The following is a 26,183-nucleotide window of genomic DNA, read 5'->3' as shown; positions in this document are numbered from 1 at the left end:
CAGCGACACTAGCACCCTCCCGGCCACAGCACGAAGTTCTCCCTCGGATTACGTTTCCCCATCCTCCCGACAATGAAATGTGAGTAGAAGTGAGGTGTGTCGTTTGAGGCTCATGTAACCTGCGCTTTCTCTCACCCGCCGCGCGGAGATCTCCGAGGCCCTAGGGGTCGGCGAGCCTGGGCTCCTGAATCGCCACCTGAGGACCGTCACCCACTGTCCTGAACTGGACGTAAATATCAGTGCTAAGGCTGTGACATCGGAGGGGTTCTTTGTTACTGCTGCCCGTGTTACCCTAAGTAATGCAAAGTGCCAGAATGCAGTTGGATTTCAAAGGAGAGAGGGCTGGGCCAGGACGCTGGGGCCATTCGCCTGCAAAGCACGCTCCCTTCCCGCCATGCTGAAATGCTCCCAAGCCATACCGTGTAGCTACTCAGCTCATCTGTGGCCTTAGCCAGCCACCGGCCCACCGTGGGGCCGGGACCCAAGCCAAGAGGCGAAACGATAGGGGTCAGGGCAGACGGCACCCCAGCCATGCAACAGCTCCCCGGCTACCTTTCTCTGCACGGGGGGCCCGGGGCGGGGGGCTCCCAGACAGGCTGCAGTTCATCAGCAGTGTCTTCGGGAATCGCTCCGCCAGGGAAGGCTCTGATGCCAGCTTCACCTCCCATCTTCCTCCATCGCCTGCCTCAGCCCCTGCTCTGCGACGGCTGATACTCAAACCGCTGTGCTTCCAACCGCTTTCCCTCTCGGAAGCTGTGGGCCTGGTCGGCGATGGCCTTCCTGTCTACTCGTTCCCCCAGCCCGTTTCTGGTCACAGATGGAGGGATGTGATGAGCCACCGAGAATCCGAGGAGGAGGCTGTCTAGTCCAAAAGGGGCTGCGGATGTGGGAGTCGGGATCAGAGCTCCAAAAATATTCTGTATTTCAGAAGCTGTCTTATCCCCTGCGTGGCTGGGTGGCCCAGAGAGATCCATTGTCCGGTGAGGGGCCCTCGTAATGAGCTGCGGGGAACAGAAAAGCCATCATCTTTGGGGAACACGGGATGTGGCTTCGATTTTGGGTGTATCTTTGGCTCCTTTGTTTAGGCGTGGTCCCTGCAAGCTAAAAAGAGATGTATACCACACAAATAAGGGGAGAGAAGCAAGGAGAGAAAACATTCGAGGGGTCTTTGCTGACCTTCCGGGGGGTGGGGGTACCTTAGAGGAAGGCTCAGTTCTTGGGCTATCCGTTAGCCACTGCTGGGCCCGCCCACACAGCTTCCCGGCACCCTCCGTGAGACAGCGGCGTGCTGGTGATAGACCTCACATCTGTGCAAGGCCCCGGAGGAGTCAGCTCAGACCACGTCAGCTCTCACTGCATGACTTCCATGAGGACAGCATGGCTGGCGGGTGGTCAAAAACCAGAAGCGAGGCCCAAACCCTGGAGACAAAGGCGGAACTGTCCGGTCCAAACCAACCATAGCCACTGGGGAATGAGAACAACGTGCTTATGTGGTAAGCCCTGCAGAGAGATACTTTTCTAATATTTTCCAAGACCTCAGCTTTCTTTTCTTTTTTTCTAATAAAATCCTACGCAAGACAATGTTACACGGCAGTTGCTTCACCAACGTTGCCTCACATTCTCACTGGCAGTATTAGCGTTTAACCATCCTAGAAAACCAGGATATTTGTATCCTGAAAACGCAAGTCATTAATTTCCTCTTTCAGTTCTAAGTGTTTCACTGGTACCTCCAGAAGCTTCTGTGAAATCTGGTAAGAAGAAAGGTAATCGATAATGTTATCTTAGGGGGCACCCGGGTGGCTCAGTTGGTTGGGCATCCGGCTTCGGCTCGGGGCACGATCTCACGGTTCATGAGTTTGAGCCCTGCTTCGGGCTCCGGGCTGACAGCTCAGAGCCTGGAGCCCGCTTCGGATTCTGTGTCTCCCTCTCTCTCTCTCTCTCTCTCTCTCTCTCTCTCTGCCCCTCCTTCACACTCTGTCTCTCTCCCCTTCTCTCAAAAATAAATAAACATTTAAAAAACTTTTTTTAAAAATAATGTTATTTTAGGATAAAACACTGTATTAAATTTTTTTTTTTTTAAAAAGAAAAGCATTTTTTTGTCTCCATTCTAGTTGTTTAAAGAACTGCAATCATTGGGAATATTTCTTGGTTAAGTAGCACGAGTCCATTTATCAGCGGTATCCTTTTCTTATTTCTGACAACGTAACTTTCCGTACATTGGCGCACTCCCTAGCCTGACAACAGATACCTCCTCCAGTTTGTAGGACACAGTCACACTTTGTTCCAGACTCCCTGGAAGGCACTGAGGATCCGGCGGTGATCAGCTCAGCCCTCGTGGACCTTATGCTCTGCTGGCATGAAGAGATGAACCCCAAGAAGCTGAGCCGCCATATTGACTCGTACTTGGCAGACCACCCTTGCTGCCTAAGGTACAACATTTCAGCTGCATATCCACGTGCCCCAGAAACACAGTGGGAAACCTGAGCCACCCTTCCTCGTGACTTCAGGCCTTGCCCCGACTCCAGTGGAGACAAGCCAAAATGTTTCAGCTCCCAACCCAGGGCAGATCTCAAATATGACACGTGACTCAAAAGCAGTCGGTGAGATATGGCCCCTTCGGTGAGGGTCTGATTGGTTCCAGAGGAAAGAGTTTAGACAGCCCGGCTCAGAGCACACGTCTGGAGGGGAGTCCTCGGGGCCTGGGTTTCTGGCAGGCCTCCGGGCTCAGGGAGTAGCAGGGCTTGCTACGTGCTCACACGTGAAGCGCTGTGAGACACGCAGCCCATGGAAGCCAGCGGGGCTGGTCCCACCTGCAAGCTGCTTACCTCGCTCCACCACCCCCTGAGGGGGGGAGGCTGGAACATGTTTCCAGGGAGTGGCAGCCTCTTAAGGCTATAATAATGTCGATCAACTCGAATGGACTAATATCACAACACTGTGATGGGGTCTTCAAGAAAAGATACTAAAATGGTCGCGTTATCAGAGAGCTGAGCACGCTAAAGTTGACCGTCTTACTCTGGGCCAAGCCAAGTGGTGAGTCAGTCAGGGACAAGGCTGACATTTTCTTTTCAGCAAGTCATATTTCCTTCCATTAAAAAAAGTAATGGAGAAGCCAGACCCCAAACGACAAACGCTGTAAGATTCCACTTCTACGAGCTCCTGAGAGGAGTCAAATTCATAGAGACAGAAAGGAGACCGGTGGCCGCCAGAGGCTGGTGGGTGAGGGGTGGAAATGGGGAGTTAGCGTTTCATGGGGACAGACTTTCAGTTGGGAAGATAAGAAAGTTCTGGAGATGGACGGTAGCTGATGGTTGCCCACGGTGGGAACGTCCTTAATGCCACTTAAAAAATGGTTAAAGTGGTAAATTTGCGTCCTGTATATTTTATCACAATAAAAAAAGTTATGGAAATATTCGCTCTGATTCTTTAATTAGATCCTTTGAAGATGAATTGTGTTCTGTTTAGCATTTTCTTTCTGTATGTGGGCTGGCCTTTCCACAAAGCATCAGACAGAGACTCTTGAGGACAGAGACTATTATTTATCCTTTGAGCCCCTCAGCACCAGTACAAATCCCTAATATATAATGTGGGACAAATGTTATTTGAAAGAAAAAAAAAAAAGAATGAACAAATGGACCCAGCATTGCCTCATCAGCAAAGGTCATGTCACGGCACCGTGTTTTTTCTAAAAACATGTTCACAGAACAGTAACAACAACAAAGACAAAGGACATTATTGAGTGTTTTGCATTCAGAGTAATTAAGATTCTCAATCCAAAAAAAAAAAAAATTGTTAAATACACATATGTAGTCATAGTGAAAGTTTCCTGCCTACATTTCCCATAAAGCTCTTACTTCACTCTAACAAGAGGTAGGAGTGATGAACGAATGAATGGCTTTCCTTCCTGGTCCACGGAGTTAGATTTTCCCCATCTGGATATCAGAGCATTCCATGCAGAGAAAGAGAGTGTCTTGCTGGTCCCTGAGGAAGTAAAGGAGGCACCTAAAGTTGGTCCAGCATCAACGTCCCTTTCCGGGGCAGCTCCCTCCTCTGGGTGAGACAGGAAGTGATCACTGGCCGCCCTCCCACTGACTCAGCCATGAAACCTTTACAGTAATTCGACTTGACTACACTGATGCTTCCTTGGGCGAAGACTTTCTCATTTTCTGGTAAAGCAGATCTCTGAGGCGCGAGAAACCCAACAGCGAGAGAAAGGAACAACAGAAAGCAATGCTTGCCTTACTCAAAGGCAGAGAGCATGGATGGCGGAGAGAACTGAGACGCCTTTCTCCCTCAGCTTTCTTTTCAGTGCTGAGCAACCCTCCCAGTGTCCTCAAATTCCTAAGGGTTTTTTTTTTTTTTTTAATCTCACATTTTGGTACTAAATAAATCCAACCATTTGTGCACTCTAGTCCTTTTTAGCAAAGAGTGCGTTAGCTGTTTTCCCTGCAGAACAAAACCAAAACCCCATCCAAATGAAAAGCTGCACACAAAAATAAGGGATGTCTTCTGATCAGTGCAGTAGAATTGCCATGAATTCGGTCAGGGTTCCTGGCCTGCTTCACCATTTTTTTTTTTTTGGTGGCATTAAGTACATTCACGATGCTGTGCAGCCATCACCGCCATCCGTCTCTAACGTTTGGGGAGATCTCAAAACATGTAATCATGGTGAGAAAGCTTTTTCTGGGCTCAGAAATTCGGAATGACAGAAACTATCATTTGTGGCATTATCATGGAGGAGAATCTGAAAAACCTCCGGCCACAAAATACCTAGATATGCTGTACAAAAATAACACACACGGTTTTAAAAGCACAGCTGAGATCAGTAAAGGAAATCCCTGAGGCCAAAGCGGGCTGAACACCGGAGCAGGTGCGGACACTTTGGCTGCCTGTGCAGAGGGAGCCCTGGCAGGGAACAAAGTCACCTTGAGCTTCAGAACCACAGGCCATGCTTCACGCAGCCTTGGGGTTTAAACTGACACACCTGTATGTTCTAGAAAGTCCATGCTGATTAGATAGCATCAAAAGAGTCCCAATCTAGTAATATCACAGGGGCACTTGCTGAAGCAAATGAGAAACTTCTCTATGGAAACAGATCCCCAGCCTCGGCCACACAAGATTCCCATAGTGCACGTTCTTTGAAATGGAAGTTCACAATCAAAAACTACAAAATGCTTCAAGGGACATGAGCATGAAGAACCAGAGCCAACAAACACGGCAGGCAGTAATGAACCTCAGGAACCCCCAAGAACATCAGATAATGAAGCTCTCAGAAGAGGCTATAAATTATGCCTAAATGAATTTAAAAATGTAGGGGCGCCTGGGTGGCGCAGTCGGTTAAGCGTCCGACTTCAGCCAGGTCACGATCTCGCGGTCCGTGAGTTCGAGCCCCGCGTCGGGCTCTGGGCTGATGGCTCAGAGCCTGGAGCCTGTTTCCGATTCTGTGTCTCCCTCTCTCTCTGCCCCTCCCCCCTTCATGCTCTGTCTCTCTCTGTCCCAAAAATAAATAAACGTTGAAAAAAAAAATTTTTTTAAAAAATGTAAAAGGGAGGATCAAAATTATAAGCAAATAATCAGACTCGATTTAAAATTAAAAAAAAAAAAAAAAAAGACCCAGGGGCACCTGGGCAGCTCAGTCGGTTAAATGTCTGACTTTGGCTCAGGTCATGGTCTCACGGTTCACGGGTTTGAGCCCCAAATCAGGCTCTGCACTGACAGCTCAGAGCCTGGAGCCTGCTTCGGATTCTATGTCTCCCTCTCTCTGTCCCTCCCCTGCTCACGTGCACGCTTTCTCGCTCTCTCTCACAAAACGAATAAACATGAAAACATTTTAAAAACCAAATTTGAAAAATGACCAAATATAACTTCTAGAAATGAAATGTGCATCATTAAAAACAAAAACGTAACGAATGGGTTTTAAAGATCAGCTTAGACAGCTAAAGAGAGCATTGTGACCCAGGAAATGGTTTGGAAGGGGATCACCTGGAGTACGGCGCACAGAGACAAAGAGATTTTCAAAATGAAAGAGAAGTTGAAGACATGGAAGATGAACAAGAAGCTCTAGCAGGTATCACACTGGAGTTCCAGGAAGACTGGAGCAAGAGGCGATATTTTAAAGACAGGGGCTGAGAATTTTCTAGGGCAGGATGGAAATCAGATTTCAGGAAGCAAAACTGGTTCAAAGCAAGATAGACAAAACTAGACACAGTTTAAGGAAAAATTGCCAAAGGGAAAATCCAAGAGCAGAGAGTTGGGGGGGTGGGGGTAGCTTGACATAGACTTTTCTATAGCGACGATGGAAGCCAGAAGTCAGTGGAACCTTTTCAAAGCACTGAGAGATACAGGATGAGCTTACTCGGTTTACAAGCTAAACATAGCAAAGGAAAAAACTCAGGCGGTCACAGATCCTGCTCAGGGTTAGTCGTAAAAAGTTACTTCTGTAGGAATGACAGACTTCATGGGGATGTGATCCGCACAGGGTCACTGCTCTTGGCCCAGCGCTCGGCGGTCACCAACCTGGAATTCTTGATCATACTGAACAAGGAGGCCTGCCCTCCCGTTTTTCACTGGACCCTACGAATTATGCAGCTGGTCTTGTTGGCAGGCCCTGAGGGCCTTGTACCACTCAGGAGCAAGCAAGCAACATCCTACACAATGTGTGGTCAAGTTCTTTAAAACAAAGCAAGCATTCTGCAGAAAAATCGAAGTCTTGTAGCTTGAAAGACAAAAAAGGACTCATGCAAATATATGTGACGGAGTTTTTCAACTACAAGCGCTCGTGTCCCTTGTACATGGGGAGAGAAGGGGAAACCAAGCTCTGTCAGGGAAATTACCAGAAAGGAGTGAGAAAGTCACCAAAAAGCAAACACCTGTTAAGCCAGGTGACTTGTATGCATGCACCAAGGAGCCGTGCAAAATCCAGTGGCTAGGGAGAGCTGATGTTGGTGGAAAGAAAACTATTTCTCTTAAATCTTCAATAGGAACACTCCACGGCATCACTGGTGAAGTCTAGATAGCGGTCCAAATCAGACAGCTGGAAACACACTAACGCCAATCAATACAACCTAGAGGACGTCCCTCCTCTGCTCCTTCGAATTAGACAAGGACCTTATAACAGGTAACGACGAGGAGAGGCTGCTGTAAAAAGTGTCACGGTGCATCCCATTTAGTTCTCTCATTATCAGAAGATTCTGGTAATATAAGAAGGTGCCTTAAAAGGCAGTACTGGTATGAACCTATCTGATTCATTATTTTTTCAAAGGCTCAAGTTTATGACCTTAAATGATAGTGGGCTCTACCCATTAAAACAGCTTTTCACAGTTACCCTGACTTTTGAAGAAATGCAGAGTTAATTAAACTCTGTGTATCATATTTGCAGCCATCTTGGTCCATTAGGCGAAAGAAAAAAAAAGTATCAGACGTCTAATAGAAAGTACCATGTCTCGGTCTAAAAATTCAGAGTTGCAAAATACATAGGCTCGTAATATCAGAATTAAAATGGAAACTTTTCAACTGCAGTTTCTGAGGTTATGTGGGTGGGAGAGAGTAAGACGGTGAGCCACAGTGAAGTGGCAGACGAGAGAGAGAGAGAGACAGAGACACAGACAGAGACACAGAGACAGAAAGAGAGAATGATGGATGCAAGTCTATACTGGGTTCTGGGGTCCTGGGGGCCATGTCTGTAGTTTTTCACTGGGGATGGTTTTTTGGGGAATGGCCTGTGACTGTCCTCATTGAGGTAGCAAGTGAAAGTTTCCTAGGATATGAAACTAACAAGCATTAGTAAATTACCCAATTGGGTATAAATGCTGAGCTCCTTTCAGTGAGCCATCCTCATGCTGGAAGGGGGGAGTGTGGAGGGTCCTTTGGAAGCCTTGCACCATAATGTAACTCTTCGGTAGTCCCAGACACTCCCTCCCAGATGGGACCTCTATCCTGCACAGCATGGCACAAAGAGTAGAAATTGGGGAGTGGGCGGGATGAGTTCAGAAAGGGGGCTCCAAATTGGCTGCACCTAAGCATCCCCAGCGCCCACACACGCCTGATTCTCACTCATTCCCTCCTTCCCCAGAGAACTCTCTGAAATTGGCTCTCTTGGCCGGTTTCTGTCCCTCCCGAGACAAGCTATGGTAGGAGGTGGGGTCACTGGCACATCGGAGGCATAAACAAGGATGTCTGAGCTCAGGACTTGCTAAAGACACCAATAATGGCCTTGTCATGGCGGCCTCCGCCTCCACGCTTAGCCTCTTCCTCCTTCGAAGATTCCTCGCGTTTGGCTTTGATGGCCCAACGTCCACTCCTTCCTCTTTCGGCTTTTGTACGGCATCTTGAGTAAACGATGATGCTATGATCCAGCGCGGGCTTCTCTGCGTGCTTTGGGGATGTACGTTTTGTGGAAATAACAAAAAGAACCTGTTTCTGCTGGTTTCCCATGCAAAGAAGACTAAGGTTTGGCAGTGGTTTGCTTATTGGTCTCTAGCCGGTTGGCCTAAGATGTGTGCCTCCATCAGAAGGAGCACCCCACCTCTCCCAGGCCAATGAATCTGACTAATTGAAATACAGGATAAGCACACTACAAATATACTAAGAGGAAGAGAAGAGGACAAGGGAACAAGTCTTAGGACAACGGAGATAAAGGGAAGAAAGGATGGTGACTTCACTGGTGGTGCATTCTAGAAGAGTCCCTGGCTGACACCCTTCTCCCATGCAGGGTCCCCTTTGAGGATGGCAACCCAGGGACTAACAGCCCAAGTTTCCAAGTCAAGATCTTTTAAAGAGCTGGTGCACAGTGGGCCAAAAAGGACATTTTTTCAAAACGCGGTACAGGTACACAGGAGACGTCTAAACACTTCCAGAACATTGCAGGTAGCACCGATCAGAAAGCAAGTTCACCCTCCTGCTTACTGCTTATTTATATTTAGTATATTTACTGAATGTGCCTCTTGCACTACAGCCCCTGGGCATGTAGGAGGAATGATAATTTTTTTTTTTTTTTGAAAAGGGCAGTCCCTGCTCTTAGGACTTAGGGCCCATCGTCTGCAAATGCATGCCAACGCGAGCCAATTCCGGGGATCATTTTGTATGCCTGCGTGCCTTTTTTCCTACCAAAGTTTCTGGGAATGGCTGCATGAATGTGATTTGAAAGAGGGCTTCTGCAGTCAAGGCTTCCACAACCTAACATAGGAGGGAAAATTCTGGGCAGACCGGCTAAACTAATCCTATTGAGGCAGAGACTTATAGAGATAGAGGAGATGTGTCTACACAGTCACAAACACATCCTGCCGAGGGACAAGTGGGTTGTTAAATATCAGTTTTAAGCTAAAGAAAATCTCTTTAAAATGCACATTGTGAGGAGCTTAGTACAAAGATCCAAAGCCATAGGAATTGCGTCTTGAAAAATGCACAGGAGGGGTGCCTGGGGGGCTCAATCAGTTAAGTGTCCAGCTTTTGATTTCAGCTCAGGTCATGATCTCACGGTTCGCGGGATCGAGCCCCAAATCGGGGTCCGTGCTGGACGTGGAGCCTGCCTGAGATTCTCTTGCTCTCTCCTTCTGCCCCTCCCCTGCTCGCTCGCTCTCAGAAAAATAAAGAAATAAACATAAATAAAAATAAAAATGCACAGATGGCAAAGCAGAAAACTACATAGATTTGATATTTTGGTAGAAAACTTTGAGGACTGCGCCAGCAAAGGGAAGGCTGAATTAGCACATGGACGCTGTTCCAGCCTGGCCCCTGCGAGTTCCCGGGTGGCCCACCCAGACCGGAATAGTTGTCTGCAGGAAAGGTAAATCACGGCGTTCCCAGCAGCTGGCACACTGCCAACCTCCACTTCCCATTTTTTCACTCTCCCTCCTACCCATGACCTGAAGCAGGAGGAACAGAGAAGGAAAGGTGGGGCTGGAGGACACGGGGGCTCACGGCAGAACCGAAGCCACCCTGTGACCTCTCAAAGGAAGAGTGATTAAGAACCGTGGCCCTGAGTTTGAATCCTGCCATCCCTTCGGGACGCTTCCAGTTCCAACAGCCACTACCTGCGGCTGTTTTTCAGAGCATTGCCCGTAGGCCATTAGACAGCTTTGCCTGCCTACAGAAGGAACCAGGAAAACGTGGGAACGGTTAAGGAGCAGCCCTTACCCAATGACCGATGGCTGATGACAGGATTAAAGCCCGCATCCCCGGGCCTCCAGTGGGAGCAGCCCCGAGGGGCCCGCACTTCGGGAATCCCGTGGGCAGAGTCTGCAGGGCGCAGTGCAAGATGAAAGTGCAAGTCCCTTTTTCCAAAGTCGTTAAGAATTTCAAGACAGCAACAGCAGAGCGTCGACCCAAGCACAGGGCCCTCCTGAGCACGGGGCCCCACAAGGGCACAGGGTGCGCACCCACGAACCCAGCCCAGCCCGTGGGATTAGGTGGAACCCATCAGCCCAGGGACTTCTCGGAGATGGCCCCTGCTTGGCTCGCTTCCCGGTCCAGCTGCTCTCTCAGCAGATTTCTCCAGGAATCACTTCCCTAACACATCCCCTGCCTGTGAGTCCTCATCTCGGGGTCTGCTTCTGGGAGCCTGACCTGAGACAGGACCTCACGTGTGCTCCCTGGACTTCTTGAAACCTCAGTTTCCTTCATCGGTAAAGATGGCAGGAAAACAGAGTCTCTTGTTGAGGTGCTGGGAGAATCCCGTGGGATAATGCGCGGAAAGTGTTCAGCACCATGTCGGGCCATGAATGCTAGCTAACGTCATTTTTGTCACAATGACCAACAAAATTGAGTGCCCTTGCCTTCACAAAGGGACTCTGGGTAAGCAGAATCCCGCCTGTTCCCTCTGTCCCCTGTGCTTGGAAGACCACACCTGAGCCTGTGGCCCAAGTTTTGTCACTAAGGTTTGACAAAGATAGAGGCATCTGAGAGGGGAAGCAAAGAAGTCCCTTTGACAAGATAATTAGAACAGAGTGACTCTGACGTAAGGGTGCTGATCGCCCTAGCTAGCTTGGCCAAAATGAATTACATGTATGATGAGATTACTTGACAAGATCCTTCTAGAAGTGCTAGGTGTCATCAGCCCCGGAAGTTCTTCTGAGACAAGAGAGATGAATGCGAGGCCACCATGGATAGCAGAAGTTGTTGGAAGAGGACAAGAGTGAGTAGCCTTCTCTTTATTGTCACCCGCATGCCTGAACGGTCAACACCACAGCCTAAGCAGACATCTTGTTGGAAATCCTACCTTTTCTCACACAGGGGGTTGGTGCTGACCTTAAGAATTTCCCAGAGACCATAATTGGCCTCCCTCTCCAGCCTCTCAGACTTGTCTAGGCCAAGGTGGGGTACAGGGATAGAGCCCCTCCCATAGGAATCACTTGTGCTTTGGAAAGCTCTCCATCCATTGGAACGCACATCCCTCAAACACACAACCACAAAACCCCAGTGACAGCCAAGACTCTATCCAAGCCAAGACTTTCTTAACCACTTAGAATCCAACAAAAGAAAGGCCTTTGGGACAGCCGAAGTTGGTTTCACTGTATCAGGCGCGTATTGACTGACCTGGTCGGCCCTCCCTCTGTGGGAGGCATCTGAGGATACCAAAATACCTGAGACACAGCCCTGCCCTCAAAGTGGCTCACCGGTTCATCCAACTGGGTCAGGGAAACCCAACTTTTCTCTGACGTGGGAAGACACGGTTTTTGGATGACCAGCCCACATCACATGGCACGCAGATGAGGAATCGCCCCTGCCCTTAGCCCTTTGCTTCTTGATTCCTGATATGACATATGGAAATGGATGGCTGGAGCAGGCTCCTCCCCTTCCCCGCACCCAGGCATTCCACACTGTTGCTGTTCATATCAAAAGAACAGCCATGGCATCCCTGGTTACTTTCTGGCGTAGGGCAGGCAGTGACTGACCGAATGAATGAATGAATCCATCAATTAATCGGCCAGTCAACCCACTAACTAACAAAGATACTTGGGAGTGCATTTTCCCAAAGAAACAACACTGTGGGTGGCGAGTGGCCCCAAGGCAGCCCCACACCCTGACTCTAGCACCAACACAGCTGAGATGCAGCTGGGAACAACTGGTCCATTTCAACTCTACTCAACATACTCCTCTCCACGAACTCCGGGAGCCCAGCTGCAGTCTCACGTGGTAGGCTTGCTTCACGAACGGGTCCCTACCTGACTTTTCCTGGCCAAGGCTTGCCCAGAACAGAAGGCGGTGCTTTGAATCAGCAGGGCTTCAAGTTAAGGTGCTTCTGAGGCTTGGCGAGGGGCCCGGAGAGACAGCCAGACTCACTGAGGGGCAGCTCTATTTCACGGAGCAGCCTTGTCCAGAGGACAAGTTTGGGTTTCATTGGACTTCTCACCTAGAATAAGGTCCAAGTGCTTCTCACTGTAATGCGGCACTATGAGACATCTGTCACCATTCTGGAAAGGCTATTTTTTCCCCCTTTGATTTGCTTCACAGCACGGGCTGTTGTTGCAGCGAATTGGGGTGGGTAAATCATGGCCAGTGCCACGTGCAGTCTTCCCTCCCGGGACTCTCTCAGACACCAGCAGAGTCCCTCAGAGGCACTCTTGTCCCTGGGAGTACTCTCGGCCATTCCCTTGTATCCCTGCTTGTCAACCGGTCCCCACACCAGCCCCCCCGCAAGCAGCGCTTTCTGTGTCTTGCTCACCTGATCAGAGCCCCGCGATTGGATGCGCTCACCATCCCTGCAGGTGGGGACACCGTCGCTGCACCTGAAAGTGGGTAACTGCCAACTCCTGGCCGTGACACGTCAGAAAACGGTTCCCTGCAAATAGCGAATTGGAAGCACTACACCCACCATTCAGAGCCGTCGCAAGAACCGTCACGCGCATCCAGCCCAGACCCTGGCATGAGGTAGATGTTTTCTGTCGTACCTTCGAAGCAGTGGCACACGGTAGGATGGACAAGCCTCCTGCTGGAAGGAGGTGCCTCGTGCTTGGAGATGTGGTTTTCCTTTCCAACCTACCAACCGCCGGTATGTAGAGATCCGAGCTCAGGACCAGGATCAGAATTTCTGAATTCTCAGATTCAAGTCATTACTCACACGCCATAAGGATCATAGAAGAGGTATCTGCTTTGCAGAAATTCTGCAGAGGGGGCTCTTGGGTGGCTCGGTCGGTTAAGCGTATGACTTTGGCTCAGGTCGTGATCTCACTGTTCACGAGCTCCAAGCCCCGTGTCGGGCTCTGTGCTGACAGCTCAGGGCCTGGAGTCTGTTTCGGATTCTGTCTCCCAATCTCTCTGCCCCTCCCCCACTTGTACTGTCTCTCTCTCTCTCTCTCTCTCAAAAATAAATTAAAACCTTAAAAAAAAATTCTGCAGAGGATTCTATAGTTCTCAGACACCTTCACTTGCATTCTGGCCCCCTATTTAACAGAAGCCATTTGCCGCCGAAGAAATTCATTACTGAAGCTCATAAATACAATTTTTCCCTTGTATAAGTCAGGGTTCTCCAGAGGAACAGACCAACAGGGTGTGTGGAGAGAGAGAGAAAAGGATTTATTTTAAGGAACTGGCTCAAATGATTGCTGGCAGGTCTAAAATCTGCAGGGCAGACTGGCAAACTGAAGACCCAGTGAAGAGTTACTTTTGCAGTCTCAAGTCTTGAGGTAGAAATCCTTCTTCCTTGGGAACCTCGGGTCTTTCTCTCTTAAGGCCTTCAACTGATTAGATGAGGCCCACCCATGTTACGAAGGGCCATCTGCCTTCTTCAAACTCTACTGATTTAAATGTTATTTGTACCTAAAAAATACCGTCACAGTGACATCTAAACTAGTATTGGGGTACCATAGCCTATCCTGGTTCATACGTAAAATTAACCATCACATCCCTTTAGTATTTGTAATCCTTGTCGCTGAGCCAGGTTGACGTACAGAGGAATGAAGCGTCAGAGATGGGGCAGAGAAACTTATAGGGCAAAGCTTTGGCCTATAAAGATGGCCATTTTCCCTGTCTCACAACTTTGAGTTTGCTCAAGGATGGTGTTGGACCTAGGCTGATCATTTAATTCCGTATAATGTTTATTAGTAACGGTGATCAGAATAATGGTACTGGCTCCACCCATCAACCTTGCATTCAACCCAATTTTATTTTTTTTTCTAAATTTTTTTTTAATCTTTACTTATTTTTGAGAGAGAGAGAGAGAGTGGGCTGGGACCCCTCAGATCCACTAGCAGAGGCGGCAGCAGTAGCAGGGGTGGGGTGGGGGCAGGGCTAGGGGTGGGGAGGTGCCGCTAATTCAAAATGGCGGGAGATGAGAAACAATAGAATGGACCTGTCTGGAGAACACAGGCTCTTTCACGGTAGAATTCATCCTTCAAACCAAAATGTAATGGGAGCCAAGTAGGTGAAGGCCGAGCTGCTTTTATTAAAGCAAGGGTGGAGGGGGTGGGGGCAGGAGGTAGGGCTCTGCTTCTGTTCTGCTCCCCGGACCCTGCATCGACCACTTGCCTGCTGAATGGCCTTAGGCAAGCTAACTGCCCCTCTGGCCCTTCCTTCTTTCGCCCTTGAAGCAGAGAGAATGCTTCAGAGGACTATGTAGGAGAGTGAATACAATGGCATACAGACAGCACCAAGCATAATGCACAGGACTTACTAACATCTCCTACCCCTCCTCTTACCTGGGGTGAGTGAGGTGAAGAGGAAGCTAAACTTTGTTCCCTAAAAGGCTCCCGAGCTCCAAGTCCTTGTCTGGATAAACTATATGGGAGACCCCAAAGGCATCAGGGTGTCGGGGCTGGGTCTGCCTTAGACCCCAACCGAGACAGAACAGACAGTGGTAATGTCCCTCACGGGGTCATAGGTCACCTGTCAATTCCATCTGCCTTCCGTCTCCAAGGGAGCAGAGGAGTGCTGGATCTCTATTCCCTCCTCTGTGTTCTGAGATCCTTCCACCGATGGGTTCTGGTGAGTGTCCCCGAAAACTAAGGACCCACGACCCTAGGTGGCCAGTGTCCCCGCAGTTCTCTGGGTTTGGGAGCCAGCAAGAACTTGCTCCTCACCGCCGTCGGTCTTGGGCATTTTCCTTCTGTGCTCTGGGGCTCGAAGGAACACAGCCACATGCAAGTTCAGCACAGATTTTTCTCCACGGAACTGGCTCAGCTGTTACACCTTCTAAATCTCGGTCCAAAATGAAGCTTCCAAAATTGGATTCCACCCCCCAATTCCACTTTACTGAAGGCAGTTCAGTAAATCTCAGGAGGTACACTCTTCAGCCCTCCCACCCCAGCCATGAACTTCCCCAAACCCCCTGGTGGCTGCCTTCTTGTCATTGCTGAAATATCCATTTGGGATAATTTCCCAAACCACATTGTTATTCTTTAAATTAAACTCTTCCTGGAGCACCTGGGTGGCTCAGTCGGTTAAGCGTCCAACCCTTGATTTCAGCCCCGGTCATGACCTCACAGTTTATGGGATTGAGCCCCGGGTCAGGCTCTGCACTGACAGCATGGAACCTGTCTGGGATTCTCTCTCTGCCTTCCCTGCTCGTGTGGGCTTTCTCTCTCAAAATAAATAAATAAGCATTTAATTAATTAATTAATTAAAGGCTTTCTGGCCAAAACAACTACAAACAATGAGTTCATTAACATAGCCCGGTACACAACTAACATACTGGATGACAGCAATACTTAGATATACAAATAGCAATCAGGTGGAGAGGAAAAAGGCATATCCTTCAAGAGATTTTTTTTCAAGAGCAACACAACAAAATATCTGCAAAAAACTTAAGATTCAGGCAAAATGTCTCAGAGAAAAACCTTTAAGAAATTAAAAGAAGGGGCATATGGCTGACTCAGTCGGTGAAGCATCCGACTCTCGATTTTGGCTCAAGTCACGATCCCGAGGTCATGAGATCAAGCCTCACATCAGTCTCCTCCCTGGGCATGGAACCTGCTGGAGATTCTCAATCTCCCTCTCTCTCTGCCCCTCGTCAACTCACGAGCTCGCTCTGTCTCTCTCTCTCTCTCTCTCTCGCTCGCTCTCTCAAATAAAAAAGAAAAGAAAGAAAGATAAAGAAATGCAAAAGAAGAGTAGAACCAATGCAACACATGCCATGTTCTAACAGAGGAAAATTCACAATCATGTCAATATCCCCGTGACAATTAACACTATCATATCAATTATGTTAATTAATAAACAATGTGATTTCGATATAAATATCAACTTTTTTTAGACTAAATAAGCAGATTCTAAAATTCATATGGCAAATGAAGCAAACAAGAAGGGCCAGGAAAAGAAAAAGGAAAAGAAAACAGAGCAAAGGGGGAAAAGGGAAGGAATGAGAAGAAACAACCATCCCATGTATCAAAGTGCATCATAGAGGCTCAATAATGACAACAGCACTGTACCTGCTAATGGACAGCCCAGTCAATGGAGTAAACTATAAATAGACCCGGTTCTGGTCCGAAATTCAGTAAATTACAAAGTCGACACATCTAATCATTGGGGAATAGGCCAATAGATGATGTCAAGATGATTGAAAAAGAGCTAAGGATACCATATCATACCTCATATTTTGCCGCAGCATCAACTCTAAAGGGATCAAAGAGGGCTGCCTGGGCGGCTCAGTCAATTAAGTGTCCGATATTAACTCAGGTCATGATCATGTGGTTCATGAGTTCCAGGCCCACATCGGGCTTTGTGCTGACAGCTTGGAGCCTGGAGCCTGCTTCAGATTCTGTGTCTCCCTCTCCCTAACCCTCCCCTGCTTGTGCTCTCTCTCTCTCTCTCTCTCTCTCAATAATAAATAACAAACATTAAAAAAACTTTAAAAAGGGATCAAAGATATAAAGTACTTAGATATAAAAGTACTTAGAAGAAAACACGTCAAATTCCTCTAGAACCTTGGAGTATGGTTCTCTTTTATCAGAATCCGTTAAAAAAGAAAAAGACATTGCAGTATTCTACCACCTAATTTTTAAAAAACGTATACCTACACACACAACATAAGCAAAATCAAAAGACAAGAACACGGGGTAAGTATTTGCAAGCCCTGTCACAGAGAGCTAATCTTTCCTTAACATAAAAGGAGCTCCTAGAAAATAGTTAAGGAAAAGGATCAAGCCAACAATGCAATTTTTGTTTAGATGGGCAAAGGCTACGGGTGCAGAGGCAGCTCATAGAAAAGGAAAGGCAACGGCTCCTCAGAGAACGGAATGAGGCTCAGGCCCACTTTAATGAGAGAAAATGCAAATTAAAACTGCACTGAGATGTCTCTGCAGCGAGGCTGCGGGGAAAGAGGTCTCTCCTCGATTCCCAGGGGCTGCGTATATCGCACAACCCCATTCAGAGTATCCGGAAAGCCTTGTAAATATCATAAACACACTCACTTGTGACCCAACAGTCCTACTTGCCGGAATTCGTCCCACAGACGTACCTGCACATACAGGAAATGTCCTGGGTGGCACTGTTTGTAGTAGCCAAACCTTGGAAGCAACCCAAGGGTCCATCAGTGGGAAACTAGTTAAACAAATTTATGGTGTGTCCATAAATAGGACACTATAAAAGCTGTAAAAATGAATGGAGACACTCTTTAGGCACTGATTTGAAAGATCTCCAAGATATACAATTAAGTGAGGAGAACAAAGTCCAAACCCATTTGCGTAGAATGCTTTTGTCAGCCTTGTCACAAGGGTATTCTGCTGTCGCTTCAATTTGCACTTTTCCTAACCTAAGTGAGATGGTGGGTCCTTCCTGTTCTTTTATGACCATTTGTATTTCCTTTTCTTTTAAAAAAATTTTTTTAATGTTTACTTATTTTTGAGAGAGAGAGAGAGACAGTGTGAGAGGGGTAGGGGCAGAGAGAGAGGGAGACACAGAATCCGAAGCAGGCTCCAGGCTCTGACCTGTCGGCACAGAGCCCAAAGTGGGGCTCGAACTCACGAGCCGTGAGATCATGACCTCAGCCAAACTAGGACGCTTAACCGACTGAGCCACCCTGGCGCCCCTGTACTTCCTTATCTGTGAAAGGAGGAAAGAAAAAGAAAATGTTCGTGTGCATGCACACACACACACACACACACACACAGAGGCATGATAAAAATGCCCAAGAAACTACTTGGGTTGGGTTGAAGGGAGCAAGGGTAGAAGTCTAGCTTTTTCGAGTGTTGATTTTTGAACCAAGAAAATGAACGATCCATTCCAACGTAAAAGCAAACTAAATTCGGTCTTTCCCTACCGATTCCTCAGGCTCCTGCTAAGCCTATCGTTTTCACGTCTGTCGAGTATTTTTCCCACCTCTAATTGTGACTTTGGAGGAAGGGGCGAGGTCAAGGGTGAACGGGCAGCGGCAGGGGGGTGCCCACAAGACAGAAAGATCGCCTCATGTGAATGGACTCCTGCCCAGTGAAGTCAGAAGAGGGGCTATTTTCACAACAAGGGGAGCCAGTGCCCACTGTGGAAAGAAACTGGCCACTGAGTGGGGGGCATCTAGACAGAGCAACTTCAGCCACGAACCGCAGGTTCCTGCCGCCAGCCGGGGAAAGAGCAGGCTCCCAATTCCAGAATAGTTCCTCTCCAGCCTTCAGTGCGGCGGCAGGACCCAGCCCCGACCTGATTTCACCGTTGCGTTCAGAGCTTTGCCCGGATGACGAATGTGCACCCTGCTCTCACGTTTGGCTCAGTAATCTGCATCTCTCTTGGAGCGCCCGGGACAGCAGCCTGTCCCCGCCGCCCCCAGCTTTAAATATTTTCCCAGCCTGAGGGGACCCCCGGCCACCGCTTTAAGGTTCTACCTTCCTTTATGGAAGAGCCAGGGCTGGCCAAGGCTCTGCAAGATGAGCCGGCTCATCCGACGCACACGGAAAGGAAAAAAGCAAACCAGGGGTCCCCAGAGCTTCGGGTCCCCGCAGGCCTGACGCCTGCATTTTCCTCGCTTTGCTCGGATTTTATGAGCTCAGAGCACGTGCTAGAAGTTAGCAGAGCGGCTGCCCCAGGAAAGAATGTGCTTGTGCCCCCATTTGGGACTTCAAGGGAAAGCACGGAGCGGCGTGTGGGCGCAGGGAGAGGGGGAGAGGGGGAGATGCCAGCTTCTCCGGTTCCCACCAGCCTGGACGTTGTCCACATGAATGAGCTGGTTGGGTTTGGGGAGGCTCCGGTCCCTGAGAGTGAGCAGCAGGCTGGAGAGAACGCATTTGTTCTGTTGCTGACGGTGGGGAACAGATTTATCACTAGGATCCTGGCTCAAAGGGGGCGGGAGACGTGGACACTGGCCACCCAGGAGGGGTCCTGGAGACAGAGGGCTGGAGGCTGGGCATCGAGCAGAAGCCACGGCCCTCCGGCCCCTCCGCAACCCCGCTGCCCGAGGCATCCCCTCCGTGGGTCCCCACCATCAAGGGCTGCTCTGTTTCCCTAATTAAAAACAGCAGAGGAAGGGAGACCCTGGGCCTGGTTCACAGACTCAGTGACAGAGAGAATATGCCACGTTCCCTGTGGCTGGTGACTCACCCACTCTTCCGAGCGGACATGTGTTTTCCCTGCTGTCCGCAAAAGCACTGAAGAACCAGGGACCATTGGTCAAGGCCAACACGCCATTGGTATCAGGCATAGGCAGGCCACACACCAGGAGGCCCTGGGCAGGACATCCGAGGGCAGGACTTCCCTGCACCCAGCCCATCGATGTTCCTCATGGGGACACTCAAGACTGCAGCCTCCAAAGGACTTCATGGAGTGTGGTCCACCGACCGGACTAGTCCACCGACTGGTCTTCCTACCCTCATCCCCCCCATCTGGCCGGGACCGGGCAACTCCTGGACCAGGCAGCTCATCTCCTCCCCAAGGGCCGTGGTTGTGCCTCAGCATCGATGACACATCTTTCTTCACGACAGGTGTCTCACAAAGACCCTCCCGCCCTTCGCAGACCTTAGATCCTGAGTGGGCACAAGAGGGCCCGTGGACGATTTCCAGACTACGACGTGCCTGAGGGCCTCCCCTGCAGAGTGAGAGCCCTCACGTGTCACCAGCCTCACCATTCACGCCCACACCTGCTCCAACGTTCCCGTGTCCCTCTGGAAGTGTGAGCCCCACGGTGCCATCCCCTCCCCGAGGTTCTCTGAACAGGGCAGAGGGTGTCAGAGCGCAGCCCCTCAGTTACTCGTTGGCTGAATATGTGCCAAGCACTGTGTGCTCCAAGCTCTTCGAGTAGAGTTTCTAGCATAGGGTGGCTCTGCTGAGTCGGGGCAAAATGGGGCAGCCCCGGACTTCTCTGGTTTGAAATTCAGAGTTCTCGGTCTCTCATACGTGCCTGTGGGACCAGGCTCTGTGTGCATCGGAGGTGACCGCCATGCGGAATCACCATGGGAGGTGAAGCTTCAGGAGGAGGCGGTTGGGAGCGTGGCAAGCCGGGGCTCTGGAAGCCGGCCCACTGACGTGTGCCCTCCTGCCAGCCGGCTGCCTGACTCAGCATCGCCCTTCATGTCTATTCACAGTCCGAGGGCCGTCGTGAGGGAGTATTCCAGCTCCCACACTGCGCGAGTGTGAAGTGAAGCTCCGAGCCTGGACTCCACCATGAAGCAAGTCGCAGGCACGTAAGGGACCAAGTGCCCCCGTTAGAGCCTGCCCGTCAACAGAGGCAGCACGGGGAGAAAGAGGCAGATAGGCAGCAGTGTTGGATGAAAACTCCGGGAAGCGTGACCTGTACCTGAGTCCGGACTGACTCCCAAGTCCCTGTGACCTACGGCGGATGTATTAGGCATCTGCTGCTGTGCAACAAATTAGCCTACGCTTAGCCGCTTAAAACAGCAATGGCATTTCTTATGTTGCAGTTTCTGTGGGTCAGGAATCCAAGAGTGAATTAGCTGGATGGTTCCGGTTTAGTGTCTCTCCTGAGATTGTCATTAAAATGTCAGCAGAGGGGCGCCTGGGTGGCGCAGTCGGTTAAGCGTCCGACTTCAGCCAGGTCACGATCTCGGGGTCCGTGAGTTCGAGCCCCGCGTCAGGCTCTGGGCTGATGGCTCGGAGCCTGGAGCCTGTTTCCGATTCTGTGTCTCCCTCTCTCTCTGCCCCTCCCCGTTCATGCTCTGTCTCTCTCTGTCCCAAAAATAAATAAAAAACGTTGAAAAAAAAATTAAAAAAAAAATGTCAGCAGAGGCTATAGTCCTCTGACTGCTTCACTGGGGTGGGAGGGTCTCCTTCTAAGATGGCTCTGCTGTCACACGCTGGTGGGTCGTTGCCAACAGTAGAACTTGTTCCTCACACTCGTCCGTAGATCTGTCCACCAATGGCCTCAGCAGTTGACAGCTGGCTTCCCAGAGGGACTTATCCAAGAGAACAAGGCGGAAGAAGCCTCAGTGTCTTCCAAGACCCAGCTTCAGAGGTCACGCTCGGTCATTCCCATAATATTCTTTCGGTCACACAGGTCAGCCCCATTCATCGTGGGAGGAAACTACACAGAGGCATGACTACCAGGAGGTGGGACTCTCTGGGGGCCGTTCAGGGGCTGCCTGCCACATCGGGTGAGTCTGACTGACAGCCGACATTTGTTTCACCAGATGCCTCTCTACACCTCTACTCCCATGTCCCTTGGGGTTTGTTTCTGTAATGGCATTCCCGGTATCAAATATGTGTCAAAGGACACCCAAGCCTGTTCAGCAGAGGATGGAGGAACTCCAACTCATCTAGAAATAATGGGACGCATGTTCATCCAGGAATAATGGGACGCACGCTCATCCAGAAATAATGGGACGCACGCTCATCCAGGAATAATGGGACGCATGCTCATCCAGGAATAATGGGACGCACGCTCATCCAGGAATAATGGGACGCATGCTCGTCCAGGAAAAATGGGACGCATGCTCATCCAGGAATAATGGGGCACATGTTCAATTCTGCCATAGAGAAACCACCACCGGAAAGAGACGGCAGAGGCCACATCCAACCAGCCCTCACCCCCATTCTCCACCGAGGCCCTGGTGAAGTGCTTGAGCTTAATGTAGAGACGGGGGCCAATTGTCAGGGGAGAGGGACAATTTAGGGGGCAATGCTGGGTGCTTCCATACATGTTGTCTTTCCACATATCCCCTGGACTTTGTTCTAAAGTCTTGAGGCACAGGGGACATTGAAAGAAAGGGAGTAAGTGAAACGTGGGCTTGTAATCCTGAGGAAAGAGTAAGAATTACCTACGTTTGGTTGCTGAGTATAAGCCGTTACTCTTGGGGGAGGGGGCTGCCCCCTCTTCCCATCAGGTGGCATGGGACCGTGGAGGAAGACAGCAAGAGAGACATCAGCGTGGCAGTGGTGAATCTCAAGGTCCCTTCACCAGCAGGACAGGAGCAAAGGACTCCAGAGCGGCAGCTGTGTGCAAAACTATCTCCCACCAAGGGGACCCTTTGAACCCTCCTGGCACCTTTACCTTCCAGGGAAAGGGAGGGCTTGGGTTCCAGAAGTTATGCAGGTAGGACTTTAAGCCAGAGCCTGATGTTAGTAGGACACATCATCACTCGCTGAACATAAACCCCTGGAGAGCTGGGGAAACACAGGTTACCATGGCCACCGTCCAAGCTGGTATCAGATCCCGAAGCAGCAGCAGAAAGCTGATTTGGAGCCACCTCGGTTTCTCCATCTGCAAATGGGGGGGGAAAAGGTAAAAAACAGCTGTTCCCACGCTGGTGAAGCCAATGCCCCCATGACCAGCAGGGTATCCCAGCTCAAATGTGGCCACACCAAATTTGTTAAATACCTCAAGGAGGACACAACACTGTCCATGCCACTGAAATTAAAACTTTTACTTTACTCTGGGGCATTTGGGTGGCTCAGTCGGTTAAGCATGCAACTTCAACTCGGGTCACGATCTCATGGTTCGTGGGTTCAAACCCCACGTCGGGCTCGGTGCTGACAGCTCAGCCCCTGGAGCCTGCTTCGGATTCTGTGTCTCCCTCTCTCTCTGTCCCTCCCCCACTTGCTCTCTGTCTCTGTCTCTGTCTCTGTCTCTCTCAAAAATAAATAAGCCTTAAAAGCATTTTTTTACTTTACTCCGCTTAAATGTTAAAATAGCATGTGGTGATGGAAAGAGCTTTGAGCTGAGGGTACCAGTGTCTGGGTCTGGATCCAGCTCTGCCATGAACTTGGTCAAGTTTCTGAACCTCGAATTTCTTGACTGCACAAACAGGATGGTAATGGCAAGCTCACGTGGTAACATTTGCATAAGTAGCCTGCAGTCTATATGCTTTCATGTCACCCATTAGTTCTTCTCACCACCCCGGGCTCGCGGGAGGGCGGGAGCGACACGGCCCACACACACGGTGCAGGGCCACCGCTGTCCTCAGAATGACTTAGTGATGGCTCATGGGCCGAGGGGGCAGAGAGGGACCCCAGGCACCATCACTACAAAGGCCCCTCGCTCCGTCCCCGCCCCCCCCCCCCCCCCCCGGTTACAGGTGGGCAATTCAGAGCCAGTCTGCTCAAAATTACATAGACCTGGTCTGGGCTCCAGAAGGCAGCCCAGGGAGCCGAAGCACAGGGCTCCGTGACTACCAGCTGTGTTGTCGATACTTGATACTTTCCTTTGAGGAAGGCAAGATCTTCTCATTTCTGGCACTTTGCAGAAATTCGTAAGACTGCTGAGTCGCCCGACACCTTGAGGCCTCCCTTCCTGCCGGTGCCCTGTTTTCCCGCACAGCTCCCCGGGGGCTGCCCCTGCACCTGCCCAGGGGATGATCCCGCCCTCCTCCCTGCTCTTGGCCTTCCTCATGATTTCCTCTTCCCTTATCAGCTTCAGACCCTGTGAAAGCTGCCCTACACCTGGACTGCGTCCTCTCTGCTTCCCTCTCTCTCTCCTCACCCCCGTCTCTGCAGACGGCTCCCGGAACCACATCCCCAGCCCTGACATCGCTCCGGGCGGCCACGCGGTTCTGGTATCGGAACGCCAAACGCCCTCTGCCCTGCAGACCAGCTCCCCCCCCCACCCCCCCCCCCCCCGCGCTGGTGAGGACACTCTCCTATTAGTCACCTCCCCCGGCACCTCAAAGTCCTTCTCCTCCACCCCGCATCCAGTTACGGCAAGCTCCTGGGGAGGCTTCCTTCCTAATGGCTCTCATATATATTTCTTTCTTTCCATCCCCACTGTCAGCACAGATCTTCCAGAAACACCCCTTCCCTATCGCCTTCCCTCCCGGGAAGCCCTCCACTCGCCGGTGTATCATTCAGGATGGGGTTTAATTCCAAAGCCTCGCCAGCCAGCCCCAATCTGCGTTTCCACACCTACCCGCTCCTGCCTGAAGCCCTCGCCTTAGCCCGACCACCCGTTGTGTTCCATTGTGGCTTCGGACGCGCCTTCTGTAAATGGCTGCTGCTTCTGTCCCTTTCTCGAAAAAGCTGATTACGGGAGCCCATACTTGCACGGGAATTTCCCCTGTTTCAGGCACTGCGCTAGCCGTGTTCCACCCAGCCAATCCTGGAATCCTTACACCGACACGAGGAAGCACAGAGAGGTTAAGTAAGTTGCCCGAGGCCACACAGCCAGCGGGTGGTAGGGTCAACCTTCAACCCTCTGCCATCCCTGGCTCCAGGGTCCCCGAACCAAGAACCCCACACTGCCAAACAAACCCGCTGGTGCAGGGGGGTTCCCTTACAATTCAGGATCTTAGCATTAACCAAGCCTGGCGTGGCCTTACGGCGATTTCAAAGGGTTCATTCCTGGAGGAGAGAAAGTTTTCCCATTGACCTTCAGGCCTGGGAGGGGATGATGAAAACGTAAGTCATCCTGCCATTAAAATTAAGTTCAATCACCCCTAATGGAATGTCACCTCCAAGATAGCCATTAAAGCCACCCGCCTGAGGCACTCACGGGGGTCTACGTATATCACCATTACCTTGTCCGAGGACAGGGGAGACCGGGGGAGACACTCGGTGGCACTGAGAGCGCCCTGCAGAGGAGTCCACTGCTCAGCCCCGTGACGGGAAAGCCTGGTTTCCAGGTGGTGGAGGCTGGAAGGTCTCCCGGGAAACGCAGGCTTGACCCCACACGCGGGGCTCGCGCTGCCTTTAAGCTGAAGTCAAGCTCCAGGAAGGGGTGGCCTTGCCTGGTCCCTGGGCACACACAGCTACACCGCCACAGCATCCTGGAGGTCCTAGCTCCCTCCGAGGTCCCCGGGCCCCCGAGGAGCACTCCCACGTCTCGAACATTTGTGGCACCAAGAGCCTTCATTCACAGGCACAAGGAGAGGAAGTTGTCGTTTTTACTCCATTTTGCAGATGAGACCCACAAGATTCAGGGAGGTGGGGTAACTCGGCAGAAATAACTGGAGTGCAGCGAGAGGGCCGGGGTAGGGCCTCTCTCCCACCTGGACCCCCTTCCTCACCCACCAGAGCTGGAAAGACCCACCACTCCCGAGCCAGCCTCCTCTGCCGTAGGCCACAAGTCCCCTCCGGTTGTCCAGCCCTGCCCTCGTCTGCTCCCCCTTGGCTTGGCCTTTGAAAGGCCTTCTCCCTGGAGGGTCCTCTCTGACCCCCTGCAAGGTGGCCCGGCAGATCCTCCTACGTGAACAGTGGCCCTCACTTCCCCGCCTGGACCCACTCCCACCTTAGTGACAGGCCACCACCCCGGTCCTGTCTGCCTGCCCTGTGGACGAGCCAGACCCGGCGTCTTGCTCTGTCCTCCCTGGTCAGCACGGCCTCCTCCACTCCCCGGCAGGCAATGACACTCTGGCCACTGATTCCCGGGGAACTCAGCTTGTGACCCGAGCCTTGTTTTGCACCCTCTGGGGTTGGTTTTGACCGGCCTCGGCAGGCGGACGTTTGCCCCTGTTCTGATTCCCCTGAAATCACCTGCAGGGACATCGCGCATCGCTGAATTCACAGAGGCTTCCAGCTTTTAGTTCTTTTCAGGAGCCTTTGTCTCCAAAGCCACGTGCTTTTCCGTGCCTCATCCCTCGGATGGATCCAGGGTGGAGGAAACAGCCCGCAACCTCGGGGCCTCCCGGACCCCCGCGTACCAGCCAGCTCTCCAGGGCTCTGCCGGGAGGAAGCCCAGTCCCGAATGGCCCACCGCTTCCCTAACTGTTCAGCCCTCAAAGATGCACCAACACCCTGTCCTCTTCCCAAGCAAGACGAGCCCAGGCGAAAGGTAACCTTGATTTCAAGCAAAGGTCCCCACACGAGTCGTTAACATTCATGAGGTGCTTATCGGCACCAAGCACCATCTGGAGGATTTTACCTGGATTGACCCCTCGAATCCT

General features: G+C 50.8%; 2 long non-coding RNA genes across 3 annotated transcripts in view; one reads left to right on the top strand and one right to left on the bottom strand.

Moving 5' to 3' along the window:
* The window catches only part of LOC147575784 (uncharacterized), a 147,770-nt gene that overhangs the window by 18,673 nt on the left and 102,914 nt on the right, over positions 1 to 26,183 (bottom strand). The window contains exons 8-11 of one of the 2 annotated variants that reach the window (XR_015241552.1): positions 22,493 to 22,570; positions 12,662 to 12,778; positions 12,162 to 12,349; positions 553 to 1,101 (exon numbers count right to left, since the gene is read on the bottom strand). This is a non-coding gene — a long non-coding RNA (uncharacterized LOC147575784). Of the gene's footprint in view, positions 1 to 135; positions 1,102 to 12,161; positions 12,350 to 12,661; positions 12,779 to 22,492; positions 22,571 to 26,183 lie in introns of both variants that reach the window. The other variant, XR_015241553.1, reaches the window with a different exon arrangement.
* On the top strand, positions 937 to 3,412 carry LOC147575788 (uncharacterized). Its single transcript, XR_015241556.1, has 2 exons — positions 937 to 1,493; positions 2,258 to 3,412. It is a non-coding gene; the product is annotated as an uncharacterized LOC147575788 (long non-coding RNA).

Source organism: Puma concolor, chromosome D2, assembly GCF_028749965.1.
Source record: "Puma concolor isolate L17-30 chromosome D2, mPumCon1.1.hap2, whole genome shotgun sequence".
Taxonomy (NCBI): domain Eukaryota; kingdom Metazoa; phylum Chordata; class Mammalia; order Carnivora; family Felidae; genus Puma; species Puma concolor.
This window is presented reverse-complemented; position numbering and strand designations above follow the sequence as displayed.